This window comes from Anolis sagrei, chromosome 11, assembly GCF_037176765.1.
Source record: "Anolis sagrei isolate rAnoSag1 chromosome 11, rAnoSag1.mat, whole genome shotgun sequence".
Taxonomy (NCBI): Eukaryota; Metazoa; Chordata; class Lepidosauria; order Squamata; family Dactyloidae; genus Anolis; species Anolis sagrei.
The window spans coordinates 3,699,561-3,716,335 of record NC_090031.1 but is presented as its reverse complement, the minus strand read 5'-3'; the positions used below and the strand labels follow the sequence as shown (position 1 = coordinate 3,716,335).

The window sequence follows — 16,775 nt, the reverse complement described above, 5'->3', positions numbered from 1 at the left end:
ATATAATAATAAAAGTAAACAATAAAAATATAAGAACAAATACAATAATAAATATAATAAATATAATAATAAATGTAAACAATAATAAAAGTATAATACAATAATAATAATAATATAATAAATATAATAATAAAAGTAAACAATAAAAATATAAGAATAAATACAATAATAATTTAGGATAAGAACTTTAATGGGGAAAATAGTTTGGAGTCTAAGAAAAAAAAGTATTCCTATAAATAATAATAATAATAACAAATAAATGCAAATGCCAGGCTTTCCTGGGAAGAGGAGGCAAAACTACAACTCCCATGCTCCCTTTCGCCTGGGGGTTGACTTGGAGGGGGAAAGAAGGGGCTCCAACTGGGTTCCCGGGCTGCAAACCGGGGTGACTCCGGATCCCCGCGTGTGAACTCACCCGAATCGAAGGCGAAAGAAGACCTGCAGCTGCTGCTGCCTTGGCCCCGCCCTCCCACGTGTGGGGATAGTGGGGGGCGGGACTTCCCTTGGCCACGCCCCTCCCCGGATGCGGAAGTGGAAGGCACTCTCTAGCAAAATCATTGGGTTGTGGTTGGGGTTTGTCTCAAGAGGTGTGTGTGTGTATGTGTGTGTGTATATATATATATATATATCTTGAAATATAACTCTATTATTGATTCTTTTTGCATTTAAATATACCCTTTCTTCAATATTTTTGCAATATTTATCAATATCTACAGATGCATTTAAATGTAATTCCATTATTATTACCTCTGTTATGTATTGCTATAGTGATTGTTGGCATCTATTGTTATTCATGGCACTATATTGATTTTCCATTGAAATATAACTATTATTATTCTTTGTAGTATATTGATTTATTTCCATTTAAATATACCTTTTTTGCAATATTTTGCAATATTTTTGCAATATTTTGCAGTATGTATGTATGTATGCATACTACATATGTGTATAATAATGTAGTATGTAGAGTGTGTGTGTGTATATATATATGTATGTATGTATGTATGTATATCTGCCCTGAGTCCCTTTGGGGAGATAGAGCGGAATATAAATATATATATAAATTGCAATCTACAATATTGCTTTTTGGCATTTAAATGTACCTCCCATTATTATTATTAGTATTATTTATTGCAATTTATTCCTTTTTAATTTTTAGAAATATTATTATTATTATTATTATCATCATCATCATGGCAATCTATTGCTTTTTTGCCATTTAAATGTACCTCTCATGAATATTACTAGTATTATTTATTGCAATCTATTCCTTTTTTTTTTTGCATTTATTATGATTATGATTGGCAGTTCAGAGGCTGTCAAACTGTATCCATCCTTCAGTGCAATCTCTGGCCTTCCAGGGCTTTTGGACTCCAGCTCACAGAATCCCTGACCATTGCCCAAAGCAGTGGAGGCTTCTGGGAGTTGGAGTCCAAAAGCCCTGGAAGGGCAGAGATTGGTGAAGTTTGGCACCAATTTAGCAGCTGTGGAGCCCTGGGAGTTATAGTTTGGCATGGCCGCAGCCATCCTTGGGCAGAGGAAGCCCATGAGGCCAGGAAAGAGATATGGAGGGACTCCAAAGCCCATCATTACCTTGAGCAGCTAGATGGTTGGCTGGTCTGTTAACCACAGAAATGGGGTTCCGTTCCCTCGACGACAGTGGAACCCTGGCTCCGGGCTCAAGAGCCAATCACAGCATTTCCTATGGCAACGGTGGTCATCCTGTAATAATAATAATAATAACAGTAATAATAATAATTTCAATAATAATGTTGCTGCTGAGGATATATTATTCTACTAAAGGTAAAGGTTTTCCCTTGACATTAAGTCCAGTCGTGTCCGACTCTGGGGGTTGACGCTCATCTCCATGTCCAAGCCGAAGAGCCGGCGTTGTCCGTAGACATCTCCAAGGTCATGTGGGGGAAACTGACCTTCATGGGAGTTATAGTTCACCTCCAGAGAAACAGTGACCGCCATCAACAATGTACCGGGTCTAAACTTGGCACAGAGAAGCCACAACTGAGCATAATGCAGGAATTTGGAGAAACAGACCTTGTTGTTGGGAATTGTAGTTCACCTGTATCCAGCAAGCACTGAATCCAGCCGACGTCAGATCTGGACAAAACTTGGCACACAGACCCAACATGGACAACTGTGCATACAGGTAGGGTTTGGGGTTGAATGGCCTTGGATCTGGGAGTTGTAGTTCACCCTTATCCAGAGACCCCTGAACCCAGAGGACGTTACATCTATGCCCATAGATCCAACATGACCAACTGTGAATACAGGTCTGGTTTGGGGGCAATTGTCCTTGGCTCTGGGAGTTATAGTTCACCCTTATCCAGTCAGCACTGAATGCAGCCAATGTCGGATCTGGACCAAAACTGGCACACAGACCCAACATGCCCAACTGTGCATACATGCAAGGTTTGGGGTTGAATGGCCTTGGATCTGGGAGTTGTAGTTCACCCTTATCCAGAGAGCCCTGAACCCAAATGACGTCACATCTAGGCCACTTAGATCCAACATGACCAACTGTGAATACAGGTCTGGTTTGTGGGCGATTGTCCTTGGCTCTGGGAGTTGTAGTTCACTCTTATCCAGACAGCACTGAACACAGCCAATGTCAGATCTGGACCAAACGTGGCACACAGACCCAACATGGCCAACTTTGAATACTGGTGCGGTTTGGGATGACTGGCCCACGATTTTGGGAATTGCAGTTCACTCAAATCCTTATGCATTTTCTAATGGGAGCATCCATAAAAAAAAAAACAAAAGAAAGACTGACATTTCTCTATGAAATAGAGCTACAAATTCCCAAACTGATATTATGTCTCACCCCAAAACAAACAGTGCTTTTTCAAACATAACATACTGGAAGGGGTTTGGGGGGAATGACTCGCCTGTGTGGGAGTTGTAGTTCACCTTGCATCCAGAGATATTATCAAAGTACCCAAAACAAACAATGCCTTTCTCAAGGAACCCGGGCACAGCCGGGTCCCCAAGCTAGTAAGGAATAGGGTTTATCCATTAGAAAAAAACCCCCAAACTTCATGTATTGAAGTACTCCTTCGCGCCCGCCAGGGGGCAGTGTTGCATTACCTATCTGCTGCCATGCATGCGAGCCTTCTTCCCTGCTGCTCTGCTGCTCAAGTTTGCTCCTTTCCTTTTGTTAACAGATTGGAAAACTACTCCTTTTAAAAATATTTTTGGTTTTTCCAACTCCTGCAGAAACTGGGATTCACTTTGTGGGCAGAGAAAGGGAAGGTTTTAGAGAGAGAAAAGGAGAGAAAGAGGCAAGGGAGAGGAAGAAAAGAGCAAGATCTTATGGCCCCTAATAATATATCCTATTATTATTATTATTATTATTATTATTATTATTATTATGAGTCCGCAGCAAACAAGATCACTCTGCTGGCTGTTGTTGTTGTTGTTATTATTATTATTATTATTATTATATACATAAACACACTATGGCACAGCAAATTAGATATGTGTGTATATAATAATAATAATAATAATAATAATAATAATAATAATAATAATAATATAATGCATGAACACAGTATTGCACAGTAAATGAGATATATGTGTGTGTTATTATTATTATTATTATTATTATTATATACATAAACACAGTATGGCACAGCAAATGAGATATGTGTGTGTGTGTATAATAATAATAATAATAATAATAATAATAATAATATACATAAACACAGTATGGCACAGCAAATGAGATATATGTGTATTATTATTATTATTATTATTATATACATAAACAGTATGGCACAGCAAATGAGATATATGTGTATTATTATTATTATTATTATTATATACATAAACAGTATGGCACAGCAAATGAGATATATGTGTATTATTATTATTATTATTATTATATACATAAACAGTATGGCACAGCAAATGAGATATATGTGTATTATTATTATTATTATTATTTTATACATAAACACAGTATGGCACAGCAAATGAGATATATGTGTGTGTGTATATTATTATTATTATTATTATTATTATATACATAAACAGTATGGCACAGCAAATGAGATATATGTGTATTATTATTATTATTATATACATAAACAGTATGGCACAGCAAATGAGATATATGTGTATTATTATTATTATTATATACATAAACAGTATGGCACAGCAAATGAGATATATGTGTATTATTATTATTATTATTATTTTATACATAAACACAGTATGGCACAGCAAATGAGATATATGTGTGTGTGTATATTATTATTATTATTATTATTATTATTATATACATAAACAGTATGGCACAGCAAATGAGATATATGTGTATTATTATTATTATTATTAAATACATAAACACAGTATGGCACAGCAAATGAGATATGTGTGTGTGTGTATGGATATAGATAGATAGATAGATAGATAGTTGGATGACCATCTGTCGGGAGGGTTTTCGTTGTCTCCCAGCAAGGGGTTGGACTGGATGACCTCTAGGGCTCTCCCTCTCATTGCAATTTCAATGAGATTTCAAGCCCTTTCCAGCCAGACTATTGCTGCATGCAAAGCATATGCAAAGCAGCCTCATTTGCATAAGGGCCGCATTGAATCCTAATGCCAAAAGAAGGGGCCTCACAATCTCTGAGGATGCTTGCCATAGACGTGGGCGAAACATCAGGAGAGAATGCTTCTGGAACACGACCGTACAGCCCGGTAAACACACAACAACCTAATCTTATTCTAATTCTTATTTAGTTAGATGGCCATCTGTCGGGAGGGTTTTTGTTGTCGTCTCCTCACATGGGTTTAGACTGGATGACCTCTAGGGCTCCCTCTCATTGCGATTTCAATGGGATTTCAAGCCCTTTCCAGCCAGACTATCGCTGCATGCAAAGCGTATGCAAAGCGTATGCAAAGCAGCCTCATTTGCATAAGGGGCCCGCAGCGAATCCTAATGCAGAGAGAGAAGAGGCCGGAGCTTCAAGACTATAGGAAATGCCCTCTTTAGGAATCTCTAGGCCCTACCATTCCGGCTCTATGGTCAAATCCCCCCAGCAAACTGCAAATCCCAGGATCCCATTTAATAATAATATAGTCTTATTACTGCTGCAACTAAGGGAGAGATGGAGGATTCGGTCTCCTTAAGCTCTCCCTTGTTTGCTGAGCATCTTTCCCTGTTTGATGACTTTGATCCTTGGGCTTAAAGAGGGAGATTTGCCCCCTTTTTCCGCCCTTAATGGGGGGAAATTAAATGTAATGCATGATCCTAATGCCTTTGATTGATTCCAGGGAGGACTTGCATTGAGCCCTGGTTGTGGCTTGCTAATGCCGAGACCCGTCTGCATACAAAGAAATAGAATGGCAACAATATTAAACAAAAGTACTATAGGAAATATAAATACTTTTTTTTCTCTCTTTAAAGTGCACGAATCCATTCCTGGCAATGGACCGGATCCATTCCGGGATTTCCGCCCAGCCCTCCCAGGTGAACCAGGAGTCAGGCAGGTAGAGGATGCTTTTTCCCAGGAGGAAAGACTAGGAAAACCCGGACCGGAATCCGGATCCGGTATCTAGATGGTGTTTGAGCCCACTGTAACTGCTAGGGGGAAAATGGCAACTCCCGGGATTCCAAGGCCTTCTTATACTATAACTCCCAGCACTTCAAGACCTAGTCGAACTGTAACTCCTGGGATTCAAAGACCTTGTAAAGCTCCAATTTCCAGGATCCTAATTCCCAGCACCCCAAGGCCTTATAAAACTATGAGTCCTGGTATCTCATGTCCTTGTTTTACTACTACAACTCCCATGACTCCAAGACCTTGTAAAGCCATAACTCCCGGTATCACAACGTCTTGTCAAATATAACTCATGAGATCCCAAGACCTTATAAAACTGCAACTCCTTTGATTCCAATATATTATAAAACTAAAACTGCCATGACTCCAAAACCTTATGAAACTATAACTTCTATGACTCCAAGGCCTTAAAAAACTACAACTCCTTTGACTCCAAGGTCTTATAAAACTACAACTCCTATGACTCCAAGACCTTCTAAAACTATAACTCCTGTGACTCCGTCTTTATAAAACTACAACTCCTTTGACTCCAAGGCTTTATATAACTAAAATTGCCATAACTCCAAGACCTTATGAAACTATAACTCCTTTTACTCCAATGCATTATAAAACTACAACTCCTATGACCAAGACCTTATAAAACTAAAACTCCTATGACTCCAAGGCCTTGTAAAACTACATGACTCCAAGACCTTATAAAGCTACAACTCCTATTATGCTAAGCCTTGTAAAACTACAACTCCTATGACTACAAGAACTTATGAAACTATAACTCCTTTTACCTCCAAGGCCTTATAAAACTACAACTCCTATGACCAAGACCTTATAAAACTACAACTCCTATGACTCCTGGGCTTGTAAAACTACATGACTCCAAGACCTTATAAAGCTACAACTCCTATTATGCTAAGTCTTGTAAAACTACAACTCCTATGACTCCAAGATCTTATAAAACTACAACTTCTATTATGCTAAGGCTTGTAAAACTACAACTCCTATGACTCCAAGACCTTATAAAACTAAAATTCCAATGGCTCCAAGGCCTTGCAAAACTACAACTCCTATGATTCCGAGGCCCTGTGAAATGACAACTCCCACAACTCCTGGGCCTTGTTATTGCTCTAACAACAAAGGGTCTTGTCAAACTACACCTCCCATGGTCCCATACCAGACTACAAATCCCAGAATTTCCACGTCCTTGTCGAACTACAAATCCCAGGGTCCCTGGCTGCATTAACTGCACCAAAGAAAATGCAAGAGAGGAAAGGAGGAATAGAAACTGCCCAGAAAAGCGTCCAGATCCCGGGATTTGTTGGTCCGAAAGCCTCCGGATTTTCCCTCCGACCGAGGGAAGGCTTATGAAACTGGATTGAAACCCAGATTAACTGCAAGGGAAGGGCCCCCTCCTCCTTCCTCTTCTCCTTCTTCCTGCTCTCTCTCTCTCTCTCTCTGCTCTCCTTGCCCAGAGCTTTCAACATCATCTGGCATCTCTCTCTCTCTCTTTCTTCTCTTCTCAGGCTGGCTTGTGCCCTGCCTCCCCCAGCTCCCCGGCTTTGCTTTCTTTCCTTCCTCCTTTTCTCCCTTCTTCCTTCTTTCCTTTCTTCCTTGCACAACACCAGGCAGGAAATAAACACCGCTCACCCACCCACCCGAGACACAGACAAACCCACCCGTAGAATAATAAGATCTTGTTTCCCTCCCTTGATTATTTATCAATATATATTTACCCACAAAGTAGCGTAATGTGTGTTGATATATTTATATTTATTTTATTTTATTGTGGGGTTTTCAAAAATATTTTTATTTTATTTTATTTTATTGTGGGATAACATATTTTTTGGGGAAAAAAAACTCCCAAAATAAATAAAATAAAGCATCACGGGCATTGCATATCCATTATTATTTTATTTTGTTATATATTTATATATATACATACACACACACACACACGCTGTATTATTGAGTTGTTGCAGGTTTTTCAGGCTATATGGCCATGTTCTAGAAGCATTCTCTCCTGACGTTTCGCCTGCATCTATGGCAAGCATCCTCAGAGGTGGTGAGGTCGAGGATGCTTGCCATAGATGGAGGCAAAACGTCAGGAGAGAATGCTTCCAGAACATGGCCATATAGCCCCAAAAACCTGCAACAACCCAATAGATGGAGGCAAAATGTCAGGAGAGAATGCTTCTAGAACATGGCCATATCACCCGAAAAACCTGCAACAACCTAATAGATGGAGGCGAAATGTCAGGAGAGAATGCTTCTAGAACATAGCCATACAGCCCGAAAAACCTGCAACAACCCACTAGATGGAGGCAAAATGTCAGGAGAGAATGCTTCCAGAACATGGCCATATAGCCCGAAAAACCTACAACAACCCAGTGATTCCAGCCATGGAAGCCTTCGACCATACAATGCTGTATGATATTTACAGGCACACCCTAACATAAATGTGTAAGGTAAAGGTAAATGTTTTCCCTCAACATTAAGTCTAGCTGTGTCCAACTTTGGGTGTTGGTGCTCATCTCCATTACTAAGCCGAAGAGCCGGCGTTGTCCACAGACACCTCCAAGGTCATGTGGCCAGCATGACTGCATGGAACGCCGTTACCTTCCTGCAGATCTACTCACATTTGTATGTTTTCGAACTGCTAGGTTGGCAGAAGCCGGGCTTAACAACAGGAGCTCACCCCGCTCCCCGGATTCAAACTGCTGACCTTTTGGTCAGCAAGTTCAGCTGGAAGGTGGTGCTCATCTCCATTTGTAAGCAAAGAGCTGGCATTGTCCGTAGACACCTCCAAGGTCATGTGGCCATCGACATAACTGCATGAATGCTGTGACCTTCCTGCCGGAGCGGTATCTACTGGTCAAAGGACATTTAATCAACTACCAAGCTTGCAAACTTTGTGTTTTATCTGTTTGTTTGTGTTAAATATGTAATACAAATGCCTGGCTGCTGACGACACGATAGATAAATAAATAAAAATCTACTGATGTACTCATATTTGCATGTTTTCGAACTGCTAGGTTGGCAGAAGCTGGGGCTAACAGCAGGAGCTCACCCCACTCCCCAGATTCAAACCACCAACCTTCCAATCAGCATATTCTGCAGCTCAGCGGTTTAACCCACTGTCACTGGGGGCTCCAACATAAATGTGTGCAATATTTTAATATTTTGCAATTATTCGTGCCGTGAGCAGGATGGAAAGCGGGATATAAATCAAGAACATAAGTATCATTTGGCCTGCCCATTCGGTTCGATTTTATATTGCACTAATTTGTTTTATTTATCTTATTTTGCTACTGTACGTATTTTATTTTGAAGCAATTTTTTGTTGTCTGCATTCTGTATTTTATTTTGTTGTATTGTATCTTTTGCGCTTGGCCTCATGTTAGCCGCCCCAAGTTGTGCCCGGGTTCCTTGAGAAAGGCATTGTTTGTTTTGGGTAGTTTAATAATATCTCTGGGTGCAAGGTGAACTACAACTCTCACACAGGCGAGCCATTCCCCCCAAATCCCTTCCAGTATGTTATGTTTGAAAAAAAGCACTGATTGTTTTGGGGTGTGAGGTAATATCAGTTTGGGAATTTGTAGCTCTATTTCTTAAACAAATGTCGGTCTTTCCTTTGTTTTTTTTATGGATGCTACCATTAGAAAATGCATAAGGGTGTGAGTGAACTGCAATTCCCAAAATCGTGGGCCAGTCACCCCAAATCCCACCAGTATTCAAAGTTGGCCATGTTGGGTCTGTGTGCCAGGTTTGGTCCAGATCCGACGTCAGCTGCATTTAGTGCTGTCTGGATAAGGGTGAACTACAACTCCCAGTGCCAAGGACAATCGCCCCCAAACCCTGCCTGTATGCACAGTTGGTCATGTTGGGTCTGTGTGCCAGGTTTGGTCCAGATCCGACATCGGCTGCGTTCAGTGCTGTCTGGATAAGAGTGAACTACAACTCCCAGAGCCAAGGACAATTGCCCCCAAACCAGACCTGTATGCACAGTTGGTCATGTTGGATCTAAGTGGCCAAAGATGTGACGTCGTCTGGGTTCAGGGCTCTCTGGATAAGGGTGAACTATGACTCCCAGATCCAAGGCCATTCAACTAAACCTTGCCTGTATGCACAGTAGGCCATGTTGGATCTCTGTGCCAAGTTTGGTCCAGATCTGATGTCGGCTGGATTCAGTGCTTGCTGCATAAAGGTGAACTACAACTTCCAACAAGAAGGTCCATTTCCCCAAACTGCTGCACTATGTTCAGTTGGGGTTTCTCTGTGCCAAGTTTAGACCTGGTCCATTGTTGGTGGAGGTCATGGTTTCTCTGGAGGTGACCTATAACTCCCAAGGAAGTCAATTTACCCCACATGACCTTGGAGGCGTCTACGGACAACGCTGGCTCTTTGGCTTACACTGAAATGAGTGCCAACCCCCGGAGTCGGACACGACTGTACTTAATGTCAAGGGAAAACCTTTATCTTTAGTAGAATAATACATCCTCAACAGCAACATTATTATTGATATAATAATAATAATAATAATAATAATAATAATAACTACTACTACTACTATTACAGGATGACCACCGTTGCCATAGGAAATGCTGTGATTGGCTTGGAGGTGTCTACGGACAACGCCGGCTCTTTGGCTTAGAAATTGAGATGAGTGCCAACCCCCAGAGTCGGACATCTTACCTTAATAATGACTTATTATTATTATTATTATTATTATTTCTTACCCACCTCTCCTCATGGCTCAAGGCAAGTTACAAGCACAGAAAAAACACACACTAAAACGTGCCTCCATAAAAGTTACGCAACAAAACGTATCTCTTAATATTATTATTATTATTAAATAATAATCTTAATAGATGATGGTGATGATGATGATGATGATTATTATTATGCACCTTGTTGTGCTCCCTTTCCCCCTCAATACCATTCGCATTCAAACCAAGGCCAAAAGAAAGGGAATTAAACACATAACATACACTCTGTGTCGTTCCCTTGGCGAACTACAACTCCCAAGTTGACCATAGCATTGACCCACGGGGCTAAATCCGCATTTGCTCCACTATGTAGACTGCTTTCAAGCAAGAGCTCCAATGGTTCTCTTTTGGAGAGTTGGGGCTGGACTAGATGGCCTTTGGGGGCCCCTTTCATTAAGTTTTGGAGGGTCCCCCTTGGCCAACTCTGGCCCTTGTGCCTATAGATTCCTGCCCTGGCTTCCCTCCTTTCTTAGAAGGCCGAAGGATGGAGGGAAGGAGGAAAAGGAGGGGGAGAGAAAGAGTGTTCCTCGCCTGCCTGGCCGGGGATCGATGGAGCGCCGTTTTCTCCCTTCGTTATTATTGGGGGGAAAGGAGCCGGCGAAATTAGATATCGATCTCTTGTCCGGGTGACGAGGAGGCCTCTCCTTCTCTTGGCAGCGGATGAGGCTCCGCGAGGCCCAAGTCCCATCTGCACCCGCCTTTCCGAACCCAAGATGATGGGAGAGGCAGTCCCTTTGGGCCCCACAGGCCCTACAAGACACACGCGGGATCCCATTAATCGTGTAATTAATTATTACACGTGTGATCCGTTTAGGATCCCTAAAGTTGGAAGGAAGGTCATCTAGTCCATCCTCCCAAACTTGGGCAAGCAAAGCACTCCCAAAATGGCCAAGGGAGCTCTGTTGTCTGTTCTAAGTTCATCCCTCCCATCCACAGCCAATGGGTTTCTGAGAGGGTGGACATCTGTCAGGAGGGATCGGATGGTGCCTTCCCTTAGTGGAATGGGGTTGGATCAGATGGCCTTTGGAGGGGTCCTTCCATCTCTAGTGACTGTCTCAGAGCCTGTTGGGTTTGCTTTCTGGGATGGACATCTGTTGGGAGGGATTAGATTGTGACCTTGTAGGAGAAACAGGATTGGAGGGTTTGGATGACCTTGGGAGTTTCTTCCAACTCTGGTGAAACATAGGCTGCCTTGGGGTCTGTCTGGTGGAGGTCTTTCGGCAGAGTTTGTATGGCCATCTGTTGGAAGAGGTTCAATGGTGTCTTTCTCAATTGGATGGGGTTGGACTGGATGGCCTTAGGAGGCCCCTATCAGTGCTACAATTCGGACTATAGTGGTGTCTCCTTCTCTGGAGGCCTTTAAGCAGAGTTCATCTGGCCATCTGTTGGGAGACGTCTAATGGTGTCTTCCTCAATAGAATGGGGTTGGGCTGGATGGCCTTTGGGGAACCCTATCCACTCTAGGATTTGGATTATAGTGTTGGATTTTAGTAGGTCTTTAAGCAGAGTTCATATGGCTATCTGTCGGGAGGGATTAGATGGTGTCTTCCCCAACAGAATGGGGTTTGGCTGGATGGCCTTTGGGGGGCCCCTTCCAACTCTAGGATTTAATCTTATGGAGTCTCCTTCCTTCTTTGGAGTCCTTTAAGTAGAGTTCGGATGGCCATCAGTCGGTAGGGATTGGATGTTGTCTTCCTGAACTGAATGGGGTTGGGATGGATAACCTTTGGAAGCCCCTATCAGTGCTATGATTCAGACTGTAGTCAAGTCTCCTACTCTGGAGGGCTTTAAGCAGAATTCAGATGGCTATCAGTCGGGAGGGATTGGATGCTGTCTTCCTCGATAGAATGGGGTTGGGATGGATGGCCTTTGGGGCGCCCTATCATCGCTAGGATTCAGACTATAGTCACGTCCCCTTCTCTGGAAGTATTTAAGCAGAGTTCAGATGGCCATCTGTTGGGAGGGATTGGATGGTGCCTTCCTGAATAGAATGGGGTTGGGCTGGATGGCCTTTGGGGGCCCCTATCTACACCAGGATTTGGCCTATCAATGCTAGGAATTGGACTATAGTGGCATCTCTTTCTTTGGAGGTCTTTAACCGGAGTTCGTATGGCCATCTGTTGGGAGAGGTCCAATGGTGTCTTCCTCAATAGAACGGGGTTGGGCTGAATGGCCTTTGGGGGCCCCTATCAGTGCTAGGATTCGGACTATAGTGATGTCTCCTTCTCTGGAGGCCTTTAAGCAGGGCTTGTATGGCCATCTGTCGGGAGAGGTCTAATGGTGTCTTCCTCAATAGAATGGGGTTGGGCTGGGTGGCCTTTGGGGGACCCTATCCAGTCTAGGATTTGGATTATAGTGTTGGGTTATAGTAGGTTTTTAAGCAGAGTTCATATGGCCATCTGTCAGGAGGGATTAGATGCTGTCTTCCTGAACAGAATGGGGTGGGATGGATGGCCTTTGGAAGCCCCATCAGAGCTAGGATTCAGACTGTAATCAACTCTCCTTCTTTGGAGGCCTTTAAGCAGAGTTCGGATGACCATCTGTCGGGAGGGATTGGATGTTGTCTTCCTTAATAGAATGGGGTTGGGCTGGATGGCCTTTGGGGGACCTATATCTACACCAGGATTTGGCCTATCAATGCTAGGAATTGGACTATAGTGGCGTCTCCTTCCTTGGAGGTCTTTAAGCTGAGTTCGTATGGCCATCTGTTGGGAGAGGTCCAATTGTGTCTTCCTCAATAGAATGGGGTTGGGCTGGATGGCCTTTGGGGGACCCTATCAGTGCTAGGATTCAGACTGTAGTCAAGTCTCCTTCTCTGGAGGCCTTTAAGCAGGGTTTGTATGGCCATCTTTCGGGAAGGATCGGATGTTGTCTTCCGCAATAGAACGGGGTTGGGCTGGATGGCCTTTGGGGGACCCTATCCAGTCTAGGATTCGGATTATAGTGTTGGATTATAGTAGGTCTTTAAGCAGAGTTCATATGGCGATCTGTCAGGAGGGATTAGATGGCGTCTTTCCCAACAGAATGTGGTTTGGCTGGATGGCCTTTGGGGGCCCCTTCCAACTCTAGGATTTAATGTTATGGAATCTCCTTCTTTCGTTGGAGTCCTTTAAGCAGAGTTCATATGGCCATCTGTCAGGAGAGATTAGATGCTGTCTTCCTGAACAAAATGGGGTTGGGCTGGATGGCCTTTGGAAGCCCCATCAGTGCTAGGATTCAGACTGTAGTCAAGTCTCCTTCTTTGGAGGCCTTTAAGCAGAGTTTGTATGGCCATCTGTTGGGAGGGATTTGATGTCTTCCTCAATAGAAAGGGGTTGGGCTGGATGGCCTTTGGGGGACCCTATCAGTGCTAGGATTCGGAATATAGCGGTGTCTCCTTCCCTGGAGGCCATTAAGCAGGGTTTGTATGGCCATCTGTCGGGAAGGATCAGATGGTGCCTTTGCATCCAAAGGGGGGTTGGGCTGGATGGCCTTTGGAGCCCCTTCCCACTCTGAGGAGTGGCTTTTGTCCCTGGCCTGGGAAAGGGGAGGACGAGGGCTGAAAGGGAGGCCAGCCTTCAAAGGGGGGCCAAGGCAGAGGGGCCGAGGAGGAGGAGGAGGAGGAGGAGGAAGGGCAAGGGGGGTGGGCTTTGATTCCGGCTGCCTCCCTCCAGACACTGTCTAGACTCTGGCAATTACTGCGAAGAGAAGAAGGCGAAGAGAAGGAGGCTGCTGCCTCTGCCTCTGCTGCTGCTTCTGCGGTGGATGCCATTTCAGCTGAAAAAGAGCTTAACAAAAAGCAAAAGGGGGGAGGAGGAAGAGGCAGAAAGACCCTGCCAAGAGAGAGAGAGGGATGGGAGGAAGAGAGGGATGGGAGGAAGAGAGGGATGGGAGGAAGGAGGAAAAGGAGGGAGGGAAGAAGAGCAAGAGGAGGCCCAGGGCTCTCCTGCTAGAAGCTCCAAAGCGAGGAAAGGAAGGAGGAGAAGCAGGGGAAGAGGTTGGCCAAATAAGGAAGGAAGGAAGGAAGGAGAAAAAGGGGAAAGGGTTGACCAGAAATGGAAAGAAAGAAAGAAAGAAAGAAAGAAAAAGAAAAGAAGGAAGGAAGGAAGGAAGGAGAAAAAGGGGAAAGGGTTGACCAGAAATGGAAAGAAAGAAAGAAAGAAAGAAAGAAAGAAAGAAAAGGAAGGAAGGAAGGAAGGAAGGAAGGAGAAAAAGGGGAAAGGGTTGACCAGAAATGGAAAGAACTAAGAAAGGAAAGGAAAGGAAAGGAAAGGAAAGGAAAGGAAAGGAAAGGAAGGAAGGAAGGAAGGAAGGAAGGAAAAAAAGGGGAAAGGGTTGACCAGAAATTGAAAGAAAGAAAGAAAAGGAAAAGAAGGAAGGAAGGAAGGAAGGAAGGAAGGAAGGAGAAATATGGGAATGGGTTGGCTAGAAATGGAAAGAAAGAAAGAAAGAAAGAAAGAAAGCAAGAAAGAGGACGGAAGGAAGCAAAATAGAGGAATGCATCAGCCAAGGAAGGAAGGAAGGAGAAATAAAGGAACTTTTGGTCAAGAATGCAAGGAAGGACAGAAAGGAGGAAGGTGAAATAGAAAATAGGCTGGCCCAAAACACAGGGAAGTAAAGAAGGAAGGAAGTGGGGGAAGGAGAATAGATAGACTAAAAAGGGAAGGGAGAGAAGGAGAAAACATAAGGGAAAGAGAGAAAGGAAGGGGGAAAGAAAGGAAATAGGTTGGCTAAAATGGAAAGAGAGAGAGAAAAAGAGACGGAAAAACAGGGGAATGTGTTGGCTAAAATGGAGGGGAGGAGGAAAGAGAGGAGGAAGGAAGGAAAGAAGGAGAGAGAGGGAGAGAGAGAGAGAAACGGGAATGTGTTGACCAAAAATGGAGGGGAGGAGGAAAGAGAGAAGGAGGAAGGAAGGATGGAAGGAAAGAGAGAGAGAGAAACAGGGAGATGTGCTGGCCAAAAATGGAGAGGAGGAGGAAAGAGAAGGAAGGAAGAACAGAAGGAAAGAAGGAAGGAAGGAAGGAAGAAAGGAAGGAAAGAAAAAGGACGGAAAAAATGAAAGAAAAAAAAGGGGGGGGGGAAATGTGTTGGCCAAAAATGGAAAGGAAGGAAAGAAGGAAGGAAGAAAATGAATACTGAATGAAAGAAAGAGAAATAGGGGAATGGATTGGCCAACAATGGAAAGAAAAAAGGAAGGAAGGGAAAGACTGAAAAGGAAAGAGAAAGAAATAAGGAAATGGATTGGCCAAAAATGGTAAGAAAAAAGGAAAGAGAGAAGGAAGGAAGGTAGGGTGGAAGGAAAAAAAAGAGAAACAGGGGAATGTGTTGGCCAAAAATGAAAGGATGGAAGGAAGAAAATGAATACTGAATGAAAGAAAGAGAAATAGGGGAATGGATTGGCCAACAATGGAAAGGAAAAAAGAAGGAAGGGAAAGACTGAAAAGGAAAGAGAAAGAAATAAGGAAATGGATTGGCCAAAAATGGTAAGAAAAAAGGAAAGAGAGAGAAGGAAGGAAGGTAGGGTGGAAGGAAAAAAAGAGAAACAGGGGAATGTGTTGGCCAAAAAAGGAAGGAAGGAAGGAAGAAAATGAATACTGAACGAAAGAAAGAGAAATAGGGAAATGGATTGGCTAACAATGGAAAGGAAAAAGGAAGGAAAGAAAGACAGAAAAGGAAAGAGAAAGAAATAAGGAAATGGGTCGGCCAAAATGGTAAGAAAAAAGGAAAGAGAGAAGGAAGGAAGGAAGGAAGGAAGGAAGGAGAGAGAAGGAAGGAAGGAAGGTAGAGGGAAACAGAAAGGAAGAGGAAGGAAAACAGACAGAAAGTGGGTTAGCCAAAGAAAGAAGGAAGGAAGGAAGGAAGGAAAGAAAGAATGAAGGAGGGAGAAATAGAGGAATGAGTTGAACATGAATGGAAGGAAGGACAGAAGGAAGCAAGCAAGGAAGGGGCGAAGATGACCTAGAAGGAAAGTGGGTTGCAAGCTGTGCTTGGTATGCCTTCTCCCTGGAGCCCACCCCCTGGTTTGCCCTCTGCCCTTTGACCTCCTGGGGGGGGGGCTTTTCCATTTGGGGGCTGACCTTGGAAGGGAATTCCACTTCCATGAAATCATGCCGAGGAGGAGGAGGAGGAGGAGGAGGAGGAGGAGGAGGAGGAGGAGGAGGAGGAGGAGGGCCACTGAGCCAGGCATGAATGGATTCCTTCCTGTCTTCCTGGGGGAGCTGCAAAGTGAGTTCGCCAGCAGTCCAGCCATTGCACAGCATTGGGAAAATCAGTGTCTCACGCATACACACACACACACACACACACACACTCTAAATCTCCACCTGATGATTGTATCTCTTATTAGTCTACTTCCTTTAATGACACACTCCCCACTCACAGAGCCCACATCATTACGATTACAGCCATAGAGGCTGGATGGCCATCTGTCGGGAGGGAGCGGGTGGTGCCTTCC

General features: G+C 43.5%; 1 protein-coding gene across 4 annotated transcripts in view; it reads right to left on the bottom strand.

Moving 5' to 3' along the window:
* The window catches only part of NTMT1 (N-terminal Xaa-Pro-Lys N-methyltransferase 1), a 77,987-nt gene that overhangs the window by 7,566 nt on the left and 53,646 nt on the right, over positions 1-16,775 (bottom strand). For 2 of the 4 annotated variants that reach the window (XM_067471799.1, XM_067471800.1), the window contains exon 3: positions 1,594-1,722. The exons of 1 other annotated variant lie outside the window; for it this stretch is intronic. The gene's annotated coding sequence lies outside the window, so the exon portion shown is untranslated. Of the gene's footprint in view, positions 1-415; positions 512-1,593; positions 1,723-16,775 lie in introns of those variants that run through there. One more of the 4 variants, XM_067471798.1, reaches the window with a different exon arrangement.